Raw genomic sequence first — 15,390 nt, forward strand, 5'->3', positions numbered from 1 at the left:
TTCCTTTCTCGCCGCCCTCCATACTTGCACGCCTCCCGCCGGGGACCTGGCCAAGTCCCCCGCCTCGCCCTCGCCTCCGGGAAAGAGCCCCCGCCGCCGGTACCCTCGGAGCAATCCTGGGAGCCTAGGATTTAGCAACCGGCCGCCACCCTCCCCCAGACGAATCTCGCCGCCCTCCATACTTGCACGCCTCCCGCTGGGGACCTGGCCAAGTCCCCCGCCTCGCCCTCGCCTCCGGGAAAGAGCCCCCGCCGCCGGTACCCTCGGAGCAATCCTGGGAGCCTAGGATTTAGCAACCGGCCGCCACCCTCCCCCAGACGAATCAACTGCGACCGCATCTGACAAACATAAACCAAAGGATAGGATGCCTGACTCAAGAAATGTCTTCACAGTAATAACATTGAATGTAAATGGATTAAACTCCCAATAAAAAGACATAGATTGGCAGAATGGATTAAAAATATGAATCATCATTATGTTGATTGCAAAAGACTCATCTTAGACACAGGAACACAAAGAAATTGCAAGTGAAATGATGGAAAAAAATATTTCATGCAAGCTACAGCCAAATGAAAGCAGGAGTAGCAATATTAATCTCAGATAACATAGACATTAAAGGCAAGGATGTTATGAGAGAAAAAGAAGGCCACTACATACTAAAAAAGGGGGCAATTCAACAAAAAGAAATAGCAATCATAAATGTTTATGCCTCCAATCAAGGTGACCAAAATACATGAGACAAACACTGGCAAAACTAAAGGAAGCAATAGCTGTTTTCACAATAATTGTGGGAGAATTCAACACATCACTCTCTCCTCTGGATAGATCAACCAGACAGGACCAATAAGGAAATTGAAAACCTAAACAACCTGATAAATGAATTTGAATTAAAAGACATATGTAGAACATTACATCCCAAGCCACCAGGATTCATATTCTTCTCTAGTGCCCACAGAACTTTCTCCAGAATAGATCATATGCTGGGCCATAAAAGAAGCCTCAATAAATGTAGAAAGGTTGAATTATTCAAAGCACATCCTCAGATCACAATGGAATACAATTAGAAGTCAATAACCATAAGAGACTTAGAAAATTCACAAATATCTGGATGTTAAATAACACATTCCTAAAGAATCAGTGGGCTAGAGAAGAAATAGCAAGGGAAATTGCTAAATATATAGAGACAAATGAAATGAGAACACAACATATCAAAACTTATGGAATGCAGCAAAGGCAGTATTGGGGGGAATTTATAGCTCTAAATGCATATATTAAAAAGGAGGAAAGAGCTAAAATCAAAGAATTAATGGAACAACAGAAAAAGCTAGAAAATGAACAGCAAACTGATCATAAACAAAGTAGAAAGAAAGAAATATCAAGGATTAAACAGAAATAAATGACATAGAAAACAAAAAACAATACAGAGAATAAATAACACCAAAAAACAATACAGAGGATAAATAACACCAAAAGTTGGTTCTTTGAGAAGATTAACAAGATTGATAAGCCACTAGCTAGACTGGCAAAATCAAAGAGAGAGAAAACCCAAATAAACAAAATAATGAATGAGGGAGGCAACCTTACTGTGAATCCTGAAGAAATTAAAAAATTTGTGAGGATACTATGAACAACTATATGCCAATAAACTAGATAATGTAGAGGAAATGGACAATTTCTTAGAAACACATGAACAACCTAGACTGACCAGAGAAGACACAGAGGACCTCAACCAACCAATCACAAGCAAAGAGATCCAATCAGTCATCAAATAGCTTCCCACAATGAAATACCCAGGGCCAGATGGCTTCACAGGTGAATTCTACCAAACTTTCCAAAAAGAACTAATACCAATTTTGCTTATTTTTTTCAAAACATTGAAGAAAATGGAATACTACCTAACACATTATATGAAGCTAACATTGCTCTAACACCAAAACCAGGTAAAGATGCTACTAAAAAGGAAAACATACAGGCCAAACTTCCTAATGAATATAGACACAAAAATTCTCAACAAAATACTTGCAAATCAAATCCAAATATACATTAAAAAAATCATGCACCATGACCAAGTAGGGTTCATTACAAGCATGCAAGGATGGTTCAAAATAAGAAAATCAATCAATGTAATACAACACATTAACAAATCAAAAGGGCAAAGTCAAATGATCATCTCAATAGATGCTGGAAAAGCATTCAACAAAAGCCAACATCCCTTTTTGATAAAAACATTTCAAAAGGTAGGAATTGAAGGAAACTTCCTCAATATGAGAAAGAGCATACATGAAAAACCCACAGCCAACATCCTACTCAATGGTGAGAGACTGAAAGCCTTCCCTCTAAAATCGGGAACAAGACAAGGATGCCCATTGCCACCACTGTTATGCAACATTGTGCTAGAAGTGCTAGCCAGAGCAATCCATCAAGACAAAGAAATAAAAGTCATCCAAATTGGAACAGAAGAAGTAAAACTCGTTATTGCAGAAGATATGATCTTATATCCGGAAAACCCTGAGAAATCGATGACACAGCTACTTGAACTAATAAACAAATTTAGCAAAGTAGCAGGTTACAAGATTAATGCACATAAGTCAGCAATGATCCTATACACTAGTAATAACCTAACTGAAGAGACACTCAAGAAAAAGATTCCATTATCAATAGCAACTAAAAAAATCAAGTACCTAGGAATAAACTTAACCAAAGATGTAAAAGACCTATACATAGAAAACCACATAACTTTACTAAAAGAAATATAAAGAGAACTAAAAAGATAGAAAAAATTTCCTTGTTCATGGATAGGAAGGCTAAATGTCACTAAGATGTCAATTCTACCCAAACTCATCTACAGATTCAATGCAATCACCATCACAATTCCAACAACCTACTTTGCAGACTCAGAAAAGCTATTTATTAAGTTTATTTGGAAGGGGATGATGCCTCAAATTGCTAAAAAAACATTCAAAAAAAGAAAAATGAAACAGGAGGACTTACATTCCCTGATTTTGGAGTTTATTATAAAGCCACAGTAGTCAAAACAGCATGGTACTGGCACAAAGATAGACATAGATCAATGGAACCGAATTGAGAATTCAGAGATAGACCCCCATATCTATAGTCCTCTGATCTTTGATAACCCTCCCAAAACCACTGATCTGGGACATAACAGTCTTTTCAACAAATGGGGCTGGGAGAGCTGGATTTCCATATCCAAAAGAATTAAAGAGGATCCGTACCTCACACCCTACACAAAAATTAACTCAAAATGGATTAAGGACCTCAAAATAAGAGACAGTAACATAACACTCCTAGAAGATAATGCAGGGCAACATCTTTAAGACCTTGTATTAGGAGGTTACTTCCTAGACCTTACACCAAAAGCACAAGCAACAAAAGAAAAAACAGATAAATGGGAACTCCTCAAACTGAAAATCTTGTGTACCTCAAAGGAATGTGTCAAAAAGTGAAGAGGCAGCCAATGGGAAAAATATTTGGAAACCGTGTATCAGACAAAAGACTGATATCTTGGATGTATAAAGAAATCATACAACTCAATGACAATAGTGCAGACAGCCCAATTATAAAATGGGCAAAAGATATGAAAAGACAGTTCTCTGAAGAGGAAATACAAATGGCCAAAAAGCACATGAAAAAGTGTTCAGCTTCACTAGCTATTAGGGAGATGAAAATTAAGACCACAATAAGATTTCATCTCACACCAATCAGATTGGCTGCCATTAAACAAACAAGAAACCACAATTGCTGGAGAGGATATGGAGAATTTGGAACTCTTATTCATTGTTGGTGGGACTGCATAATGTTACAGCCACTCTGGAAGTTAGTCTGGTGGTTCCTCAGGAAACTAGATATGGAGTTACCCTTCAATCCAGCGATTGCACTTCTCAGTATGTACCTGGAAGATCTGAAAGCAGTGACACGTACAGATATCTGCACACCAATGTTCATAGCAGCAATATTCACAATTGCCAAGAGATGGAAACAACCCAAATGTCCTTCAACAGATGAGTGAATAAACAAAATGTGGCATATACACACAATGGAATTCTACATGGCAGTAAGAAGGAACAGTGTCATGAAACATATGACAACATGGATGAACTTTGAAGACATAATGCTGAGTGAAATAAGCCAGGCAGAAAAAGAGAAATATTGTGTTACCACTAATGTGAATACTGAAAAATATAAAATAAATGGTTTATATTGTAGAATGTAGGGAAATTAATCATAGACAGGAAATAGTGTAGGGGGAATGATAATCTAATAAAAACAAAAAAGTTATTGTGGGTAAACTTAATATTCTTGGAATTCTTGGGAATGACTATGGTTTGTCAATTTCTGGAGGGTACGGAAGGAACAAGTTCACAGAAATGTAGTTTTTTAGGTTATTTGTTTTTTTATTCCTTTGCTTGGTTATAGTTTATTTTTTTTGGGTAGAGTAGGAACATGTTGGAAGTAATGTAGTTACTTTAGGTTATTTGGTTTTTTCTTATGCCTTTGCTTTGGTTTTGTTTGAAATGGTTTTTTTTTTTGCCTGTTTTTTTTTTTATTTTTTGATAAAGTTAATTCTAAAAAATGAAAAAATATGCAGAGCCCCCTCTGAGGAGCTGAGGGGAAATGCAGAGGTTTTGGGGTTCCTCACCTGGATTGTTGCTGATGTTCTCACAAATGTTGAGGACTGTTGGTTTGATGTGCTGAGCCCTCTTCCGTGGGACTTTCCCTTATGAAGCATGTTACTGCAAAGGAGATGCTAGGCCTGCTTATAATTGTGCCTAAGAGTCTTCCCCCAGAATACATCTTTGTTGCTCAGATGTGGCCCTCTCTCTCTAGCTAAGCCAACATGGTGGGTGAAATCACTGCCCTCCCCACTTCACGGGATCTGACACCCAGGGGTGTAAATCTCCCTAGCAACATGGGATATGACTCCTGGGGATGAATCTGGACCTGACATCATGGGATTGAGAACATCTTGACCAAAAGGAGGATGCAAAATGAAATGAAACAAAGCTTCAGTGGCTGGGAGTTTCCAAATGGAGATGAGAGGTCACTCTAGTAGGCACTCTTATGCACTATATAGATAACTCTTTTTAGGTTTTAATGTATTGGAATAGCCTTCAGAAGTAAATACCTGAAACTATCAAACTGCAACCCAGTAGCCTTGACTCTTGAAGACATATGTATAACAATGTAGCTTAAAAGGGGTGACAATGTGATTGTGAAAGCCTTGTGGATCACACTCCCCTTTATCCAGTGTATAGATGGATGAGTAGAAAAATGGGGACAAAATACTAAAGCAGAAATAGGGTGGGTGGGGGAAGATTTGGGTGTTCTTTTTTTACTCTTATTTTTTTATTTTTATTTTCACTTTTTCTGGTACAAGGAAAATGTTCAAAACATAGATTGGGGTGATGAATGACCAACTATGTGATGTTAACAAGAACAATTGATTGTACACTTTGGATGACTGTATCATATGTGAACATATCTCAATAAAATTGAATGTAAGAAAAGAAAAAGGAAAGTAGTTTGTCCTAAATGACTGGTTCTTTCAGAATGACGAAGGAAGAAAAAACATGTGGGGCAAAACCTGAATGATTACAGGAAGTTGCACAAAGTTTGTGGAAAGAAAAATTAATTTCTGTAGTCAAAGTTAATAAATGATAAAAACTAGCAATATCACTGATTAATAATAAAACCCCACAACTTAGGAATGTAGTCTTACAAAACAGAGTGGTGCTAGATATTTTAACCACCTCTCAAGGCAGAACCCTGGGAGGGATACCAGGGTGGCCTGAAGCTTCAAGGTAGGGAGGAGTGTCTACCCTCCTGGATGGATGGGGCCAGAAAAGGAGCACAATAGTGCTTGCACCTCTCCAGTAAGTTTAGGAGCCATTCTGCAGCAGGCTGCAGGACTAGTAGGATTGCATGAAAAAAGGAAAGCCACCAGAAGTAGCCTGCCCATTCTTGGAAGCTGTACCTGCAGCTACAGAAAAGAGCCTTAATAGCTGATGCAGCATTCCAATACACTAGAATAAGAGGGCATGAGCTGCCCAAAGAGCAAGTTAGGCATATCCTAGCTTCCCCTAACTGGGTCCCTAAAGTGTAGGATCATGTTGATTCATCATCAAAAAAATATGAGCCCTTGTCTAATTGGGAAATTAAAACTGAGGAAATTAAGCCTATTTGACCTCTGGTCCAACAAAGGGTTAAAACAGGGGAAACTCAACACCCTGATTCCCCAAGGAGGGAAGAAGGTGGGGCAGCTGCTGCTGCCCTAGCAGCAACTCCTGATCAAATGGTGAATTCCCCCAGATGTACTGTGAAAATATTTCAGTATAAACTACCAGGGCCATTCAATAGCCCTGTCTGGTTAATGAAAAAACTCAATGGTACCTGGGAAATAACTATTAACTATAGTGAACTTAGTATAGTAACCCTCCTTTGTTTGCAGCTGTACCAAATATAAATACCTTGTTGCAGGCTATAAGTACTCAATTAAGCCAATTTAACTTTGTGTTAAACCTTGCTAATATTTTATTTAGCATAACTTTAGATCCCTCCAGCCAAACTGTGACCACCTTCATATGGGAAAGACAACAATGGACATTTGCTGTGCTTCAAAATTTCAAAATGTAAAAACCTCCAGCAAAACCCAACTATTCTTTCAAGTTCTTGGATATTGTCTGGTTGAGTAAAACTAAAGCTATTTCTTCAGCTGTTGTTGTTAAAATACAAAATTATCCCACACTGCTTACTCCTAAACAATTAATAGCTTTTCTTGGTTTATTAGGTTATTGGAAACTGTTTATACTCTATTTAATACAAATTTTAAAGCTTTGTACACCATAATTAAAATAGGAAAAGCATGGAAATGGGATTTTTCCATGGCAGGCTGTATTTTATAAAGCTAAGCAAACTGTCATGCAAGCACAGGCTTTAAGGGGGGTGGACCCTGATATACCCTGTAAGTTAAATGTGGCCAGTACCAATATTAGCTTTAATGCTACAGAAAAAAAACATAAAAAAATCAACAAAGATCCAAAGACAGTCTAGTAGGCGTGGTTCTGCAAAATAACCGAGCCTTAAATATTCTTGCAGCTGAAACAAGAGGGACCTCTGCTTTGCTTAATGAAACTTGCTGTTTTTACATAAATCCAACTGGCCAAGTAGTTAAAAGCCTAAAAACTTTTAAAGAAAATATAAACATCATGAGGCAAGCCAAACAAAATGCAGCAAATAATCCATCCTGTCTTAAAAATTTCTTTTCTTAATTCTTGTCGCCAATCCATGCTATCCTTATACCCCCTCTTAACCCCCTTAATACTATCTTGTTCTTTTTGCTTGTGGAGCCCTGCTTCATATAGCTCCTTGTAAATTTCATTCACAGAACTGTCCAGCCACAACTAACTGAGCTGTCAGTGACATGTTCCTCATGCAACAATTTCATCATTGCCAAAGTGCCACAGAATCACCTCTAGGGACATCTCTCTGCCCCTGGTCCACAGGAAGCAAATACAGAAAGCAGATCCTTGCCTCAGGCCCCAAGCAAAATATAATAAAAGGAGTCTGGAATGTTAGGTCTGGGCCCTGGGCCCCTCCCCCATTTCCCTCTTTTGTAAAGCCAGGCTGCAGTTTGGGCCATGAACCATATCCCTGCTCCCTCCCTCCCCCACTTTGCACCACTTCTCCTGTTTGTGCCACATTGCTGCTCCCTCCCTCCCCCAACCTCCTGTTTGAATCTACAAACCAAGCATTGCCAAGTTACAAGATAATCTATGTGTAATCTCCTATTGGCCAAAGCCCCTATAACTTACATGTCCAAGACACCGTGTAACCTCCTAATTAGCAGAAAGCCCCATAAAAAAGGAATCCTACCACCTGACCACATGGTTTCCCCACTGAGCAGTCCCTTTCTGCCAGCTGGGTCAGCCCCGAAGCTTTTCTCAAATAAACTTCTGTTGTTGCCTGCCATTTGGCTTCATTGCCCAAATTTTGTGCCAGACTACTTTACACTCTTGCTCAATAAAACTTCATTCTTGCCTTTGCAGCAAGTCTCCTGGTTATTTCTTTCACTGACAGTAGTATAACATGAGAACTATTTCCAATAATTACCAATACAAGGATTTTAAAGAAAGAACCAAAATTATTATTTCAGAATATTAATTCTACATTGAAAACACAAAACAAATTACAGATAGTTACTTTTGATTTAGCAAGATGGTTAGGTGAATAAACCAAAATCAATTGCACTTATTTCAGACAACAATAAATATATAGTAAGTGCAATTTTTAAAGATTCTATTAACAATTGTATCATATCAAGAATATGAATAATCTATAAAGAAATCTGACAAAAGTTTTACAAATCCGGGATGGAGAAAATCATAACATTTATTGATAAAAAATGGAAGATGCAAATAAAGGGAGAAATAAACAATATTGTAATGGAGAGATAAAAAATGTTCTAAAGATGTCAGTTCTGTCCATGTTGATTTGTAGGTCACAATTCCAATAAAACTCCAACAGTGTTCTTTATGACACATATTTTAGCCTCCTAGGCTGCCCAAAGAAATGCTATGAAATGGGTTGGCTTAAATAATGGGAATTTATTCACTCTCCCTTTTGAGGCCAGAAAAATACACAAAGCAAGACATCATCAAAGTGATGTTTTCTTCCTGAAGACCAGCTGCTGGCAATCCTTGGTTCCTCGACACATGGCAAGGCATATGGCAGCATCTGCTGTTCTCTCCCTTCTCTTCTGGGTTTCATTGATTTTAACTTCTTGCTTTAGTGACTTTCTCTCCTTCTGAGTGAATTTCTTTCTGTTATAAATAACTTCAGTAAGAGGATTAAAATCCCTACTGATTGAGGTGGGATACATCTTAACAGAAATAACCTCATCAAAAGATCCTGCTCAAAATGGGTTTACACCCACAGGAATGGATTAGATTTAAGAACATGTTTTTCTGGGATGTGTACCGCTTCAAATCACCACACTCAACTCTTTGCACCCCCAAAAGATGCCTTCTTATTATATGCAAAACACATTCATTCCATCACAATATCCCAAAAGCCTTAAGTCATTTTAGAAACAATGCTTAGTACAAAGTCTCATCAAAATGGGTGTGGTCTGTCCTTGGGCATAAGTCCTCTCTCTCTGTGGACCCATGAAACCTAGAGATTAAGTTACCTGCTTCCAATATACAATAGAGGGATAGGCATAGGCTAAACATTCCCATTCAAGAAAGGAGGAATGGTAAGGGAAACAGAGGTTTTGGGTCCCAAACAATTCAAAATCCTGCAGGGCAAACTCCATTAGATTTCAATGTCTGAGAGTCATCTATTGAATGATGTTTTGTCCTCCTCTTCTGATAGAGTAGCAGTCCCAACCCTTCCAAGGGTTTTCACAGTGGCCATGCTCTCCAGCAACATTGAGATGAAGGCCCCACCTTCCTCAAGCATTGATACAGTGACCAGATTCTCCACAATCTCCAAGGGATAGGCTCCACCCACTGATAACACTGAGGTGGCAACAATTTTCTGAACAATGGGGTGGAAGACCTTCCCTCTCCAAGCACAAGGGCAGACTCATCCTTCCACACACATGTGTGGGACTACAATCTTGGCCCAAGAATATGTATTCCATTCAGACCTTGGCTTCCATGGTTCTGCCATTGAAGTGTATTTTCCTTCATTCTCTCCTTTTTCTGTCCCTTTTAGCTCAGGCCAGTAGTGGTTCCATTCATAAAGATTTCACAAAAAAATTATGTCAGCTTTGCATACAGTACAAAGGGGGCCAATACATCAACAATAGGAATTTCCATAAATCCTTCTTGGTAACTGCATTTCCAATCCTGAATTCCCATGAAATGGCTGACTGGATACATTTTCAGCTAAACTCACACATGGAGCACTGTTCTCTGGTATCTTTCTGAAAACTCAGAATTTTTCAAACCATCAATTTCTGGTTTCTTTGTGACAAGGAGTTAAGTTCTCAGCTTATCCCTTCTTCCTGCATTTTACTATATGCTGTAAGAAGAAACCAGGTTGCACCTGCCACATTTATCTTGGGAATCACAGCTAAATATCCAAATTCATTGCTCTCAAGTTCTGCCTTCCATGCAACATCAGAATTCAACTTCACCAAGTTCTCTGCCACTTTATGACAAGGATCACCTTTCCTACAGTTTCCAATAGCATAGTCACCATTTTCTTCTAATTCCTCATCAGAAGTAGCTTTAGCATCCATACTTCTATCAACAGTCTTTTCAAAGCAATCTAGGCTTTTTCCATCAAGTACCTCATAATTCTTCCAGCCTCTACACATTACCCAATTCTATAGCCATTTCCACATTTCTGGTATTTTCAATAGAAGCACCCCACTCCTGGTACACAAATCTGTTTTAAGTTTCTTAGGCTACCCAAGTATTCCAACCCAGATAAGCTCCAAAATGAAAGAACACACCTGGCACAGAGTTACCCATGAGTTTAATTAGGAACTTACACAAAGGAGACAGATCTTCCTGATTGTGGCAGTTTGGGAACAGTGAAGTCAGCATTCCACACACAGAGAGAGGAGTGCCAAAGTGGGGGGACTTATGAAGGTTGTGACAACAGAGTCTCACAAAACTTGGTTACAACAAGGTATTGTGTGGTTTAGTTAAAACAGGATCTTGTGAGATTTGGTCTCTAACAGTAATTAAGAGAAGGAAATTTTCATGCTTTCTCCCACCCTGGGCAGGGGGAGAGTCCTGCTGTCTTGTCATTTAGGTGGCTGCATATATCTCAGTAATGGAGGAGTGGGCAGGGCTCAGGCCCTGCACACTCACTATCCACTCCCATGCAGCAGACTACATTGACCATAGGACAGAAATTGCAGGATAAGAGACAGCAGAACAACAGGGGACCCCACACAGAAATAACTACCCCACAAAGAGATGCTACTGAAAATTGATAAAATCTGTGATTTTCAGTCTTATGTTTGTCAGACCCCAGAAAAAAGAGTCTAACATATAGAAGGAATGTCTGATCCAGGGGCCCTGCTGCTTATCTCACAGAAAATAGACACCCCATAAACTAAAGAATGAAGGCTGTTCAAGGCTATTCCAGCCACAGTGGTGCCCCAACCCCAAAAGGTGGGTAAAAGCAAGGTCAGATATGTATAAAAGATGAACAACTGAAAAGGCCTGCTTTCCCTAGATAGATAATGCAGCTGCTTTTCTAAGAAGAATAATGTGCCCAAATCCTAGCAACCTGTCAGCCTAGAAATTGATAGGCACTTGCCCAATCGAGGCACAGGATGCACTCAGCAGGCACCCTTCTCCCCCAACACACTTCCCTCCCCACGTGGGTTTTTCCTTTTAAAAAATTCTGCTCTCAGATAGAGGGCCAGAGCCATTTTTCCTTTCTTTCTTTTCTGATGGCTCCCACCTGCTTTCTTCTGCTTTCTTCCTCTAATAAACCTTAAACTCTCTACTTAAACCATGACTCGCTGCATTGTGTGGATTCTTGAACAGCTCTGGACCTAACAATGTTCCAATGCATTGAATTTAACCAGGTCAGCAGAGTGTTCCATGCAGTCCAATTCACAGGGGGTTACACTCCAAGAAAGGCTGGTAACATCAAAAGGTGACAAGTCCATGCAAACACAACATTGGGTTCAATTGTGGGCATGAGGTACAGCTAGGAACCTAGGGAGCTATGAGCAAAAAGAAAGATGTTTAGGGGAACAATAAGGTGGAATTCTACAAAAATTAACTCAAAGTGTATCAAAGACCTCAATATAAGGGACAGAACTATAAAACTTAGAAGATAATGTAGGGAAACATCTTCAAGACCAAGTATTAGGAGGTAGCTTCTTAGACCTTACACCCAAAGCACAAACAATGAAAGAAAAAGTAGATAAATGGGGACTCCTCAAAATCAAAAGCTTCTGTACCTCAAAGGACTTTGTCAAAAAGGTGGAGAGGCAGCCAACTCAGTGGGAGGAAGTATTTGGAAACCATATATTGGATAAGAAACTGATGTCCACATTTATAAAGAAATCCTACTACTCAATAACAATAGTGCAAACAGCTCAATTATAAAATGGTCAAAAGATATGAAAAGACATTTTTCAGAAGAGGAAACACAAATGGCTAAAAACACACACACAAAAATGTTCATTTTCACCAGCTATTAGGGAAATTGAAATAAAAGCCACAGTAAGCTATCAACTCTAACCAATAAGAATAGCTGTGGTTAAACAAACAAGAAACTAAAAATCCTGGAGAGGATGTGGAGAAATTGGAACACTTATTCTTTGCTGGTGGGACTGTATATTGGTAAAGCTGCTGTGGAAGACAGTTTTTCAGTTCCTCAGAAAACTAGATAGGGAGTTACCATACAATCTGGCAATTTCACTTCTCAGTATATACCCAGAATATCTGAAAGCAGTGTCACAAACAGACATTTGCACATTGATCTTCATAGCAGCATTGTTCACAATTGCCAAGTGATGGAAACAATCTAAGTGCCCTTCAACAGAGTAGTGGGTAAATAAAATGTGGTGTATACTTACAATGGAATGGTATGCAGAAGTAAGAAGGAGTGAGGTCCTGAAACACATGACAACATGGATGAACCCTTAAGACATAATGCTGAGTGAAATAAGTCACACACAAAAGGAGAGATATTGTATGTTACCACTACTATGAAATCCCTGAACAATGTGGAATCAGTGTCTTATAATGTAGAATATAGGGGACCTAGAGATAGACAGAAACTAGTGAAGGGGAAATGATCACATAATATGTACAGACACATTAATGAGAGTGAACTTAAAGGTATGGGAATGGACAAGGATGATGATTGTTTGTTAATGAGATTATGAGTATCAGTGCCACATTGAAGGAAAACATGATTGAAAGAGGTTGTTTAAAGGCATGTATCCCTCAGATTAGCACTACAAATATAAATAAGTGTTTGCATGATAAACTTCAAATGCATGACACTGTTACAAAGAGTTAACAACAATGTATGGGAAAAACTACCCATTGCATATTATAGACTATATTTAATAGGAATACCTTAGCAGTCCTACACTGATACTAGGGATGTAAAATTAGGGGTTAAGAGCTTTGGAGTGTTTTGTGTTATGACAATTGTTTAAAATTGAGAGTGATGATGATTGTAGAACTAAGTGAAGATAGTGTGAGACACTGATTGTTTATCCTGGACAGAATATATGCTATGTGAAATTAGGAAACCCCTACTTAATAACCAAGCCCTTAATCATGAGGCTTCCTCTTGTGAAACTTATGAGTGTAAAAAAGCAGCCAAGCCTATCTACAATTATACCTAAGAGGCAACTCCAGAGAACATCTTCGTTACTCAGAGGTGGTCTTTCTCTCTCTAAGCCCAACTCTGCCAATAAATTCATTAACCTTCTTCCTTCATGGGACATGGCTCCCAGGGGACTGAATCTCCCTGGATATGTGGGACATGTTGCATGGGGATGAGCTTGGCCTTGGCATTGTGGGATTGAGAAAGCCTTCTTGGGCTAAAAGGGGGAAGAGGAATGAAACAGAATAAACTTTCTGTGGTTAAGAGATTTCAAATAGAGTTGAGAGGTCATTCTAGAGGTTATTCTTATGCATTATATAGATATCCCTTTTTAGATTTTGTGTACTGGAGAGCTAGAAGGAAATACCTGAATCTGTTGAACTGCAACCCAGTAGTAGCCTTGAGCCTTGAAGGTGATCATATGCATATATAGCTTGCAGTGTGTGACCCTGTGAAAACCTTGTGGCTCCCACTCCCTTTATCCAGTGTATTGACAGACAAGTAGAAAAATGAGGGCAAAAATAAATGAATAATATGGAGGGATGGGGTAAGGGATGTTTTGGGTGTTCTTTTTTCCTTTAATTTTTATTCTTATTCTTTTTTTTGTGGTAATGAAAATGTTCAAAAATTGACTGTGGTGATGAATGCAAAAGTATGTAATGGTATTCTGAATAGTTGATTGTACACTGTGGATGATTTGTGAATATATCTCAATAAAGTTGAATTTTAAAAAATGGGGGAGTTTTAAATATTCTCAGATAAACAGAAACCCAGTTGCATTTTGTCCTCAATATACAACTCTTTAATTCCTATAAGAGTCAGAATACAATTGAACAATAATGGACTTACAAAATAAAAAGTGGTAAATTGTGACAAAAACAACATAAAAATGGGGAAACAGAGTATTATGGGAGCAGAGAATCTGCATGCTACCAAAGCTAAACTGGTATCTTTTCAAATTGGTTAGTTATACCTGTAGGTAGTGACCACCAAGAAAGTATTTTAAAAATATACAGAAACAGCTAAGATGGCAGCATGGAGAAGAATGGAAGCTAGTTAGTCTCCATGGAACAACTAATAAACAACAGGAACAACTAATAAGTAATCCAGAATAACTGCAGGGGGACAAATGTGACTGTCTACTCATCATACACCAACCTGAATTGGGAGGAATGCCTGAGATCAGAGCATAAAATCTGTAAGTAAAAACTGCAGATCCAAGCTGGGAGCCCCTTCCCCCACAACCCAAGCTGCAAAGCCTCATGGAGCCAGAGAGAAGCTCTCTCTGACCAAGCGAATACAGCTCAGCTGAGCTCCAACTGGGGTTTTAATTAACAAGTGTGGATTGCTTAATATGAATCCCCAACAAGCAGACAGAGGCTTTGGGTGAAGACTGAACTTGAAGAGCCAGAGGGTGGCTGTGGACTGGCCCTGAAGGGGGCTTTCTGTCCCTGTTTTGGCTTAGTGGAGAAAGCCTCAGCCATTTACAGTTCCCAGCACTCTAACACAGACAAGGGTGGAGAAATCACAGGCAGAGACAGACCATTCAAATGCTAATGTCCTCTCCCTAGAAGGTCTACCTTCCCTAAGAGGAAAGAGGTGGGGTCCAGCTCTACTACCCACATTCCTTTCAGACCCAGACCCCAGAGCCTGGGGGAAAACACTCATGGGCCACACCTCCTTACCGCAGTCTGGAGTTATGGGCTGACAAGCACAACCTGCTAGGCTGAAAAGGAGAGTGACATGAGGCCTCACCAGGTGTATCAATTTTCTAAGACACGCCCTCAAGGAAACCAGACACTGAATATTTCTTCCTTCTGGGACCTGAGCCTGTTTTGGTCTGGGAAAACCTAGATAAGAGAAAACTACAGACAACACTAAGAAAAATGAAGTTAGAGCACAGTCAAAGGAACAAACTTACACTTCAACTGAGATACAAGAATTTAAGCCACTAATGCTAAATCAATTTCAAAAACTTTAGGGAAGATATGGCAAAAGAGATGAAGTGTATAATTAAAACATTGGGCATACATAAGGCAGAAATTGAAAGTT

The sequence above is a fragment of the Choloepus didactylus genome, chromosome X (assembly GCF_015220235.1).
Source record: "Choloepus didactylus isolate mChoDid1 chromosome X, mChoDid1.pri, whole genome shotgun sequence".
Classification (NCBI taxonomy): Eukaryota; Metazoa; Chordata; class Mammalia; order Pilosa; family Megalonychidae; genus Choloepus; species Choloepus didactylus.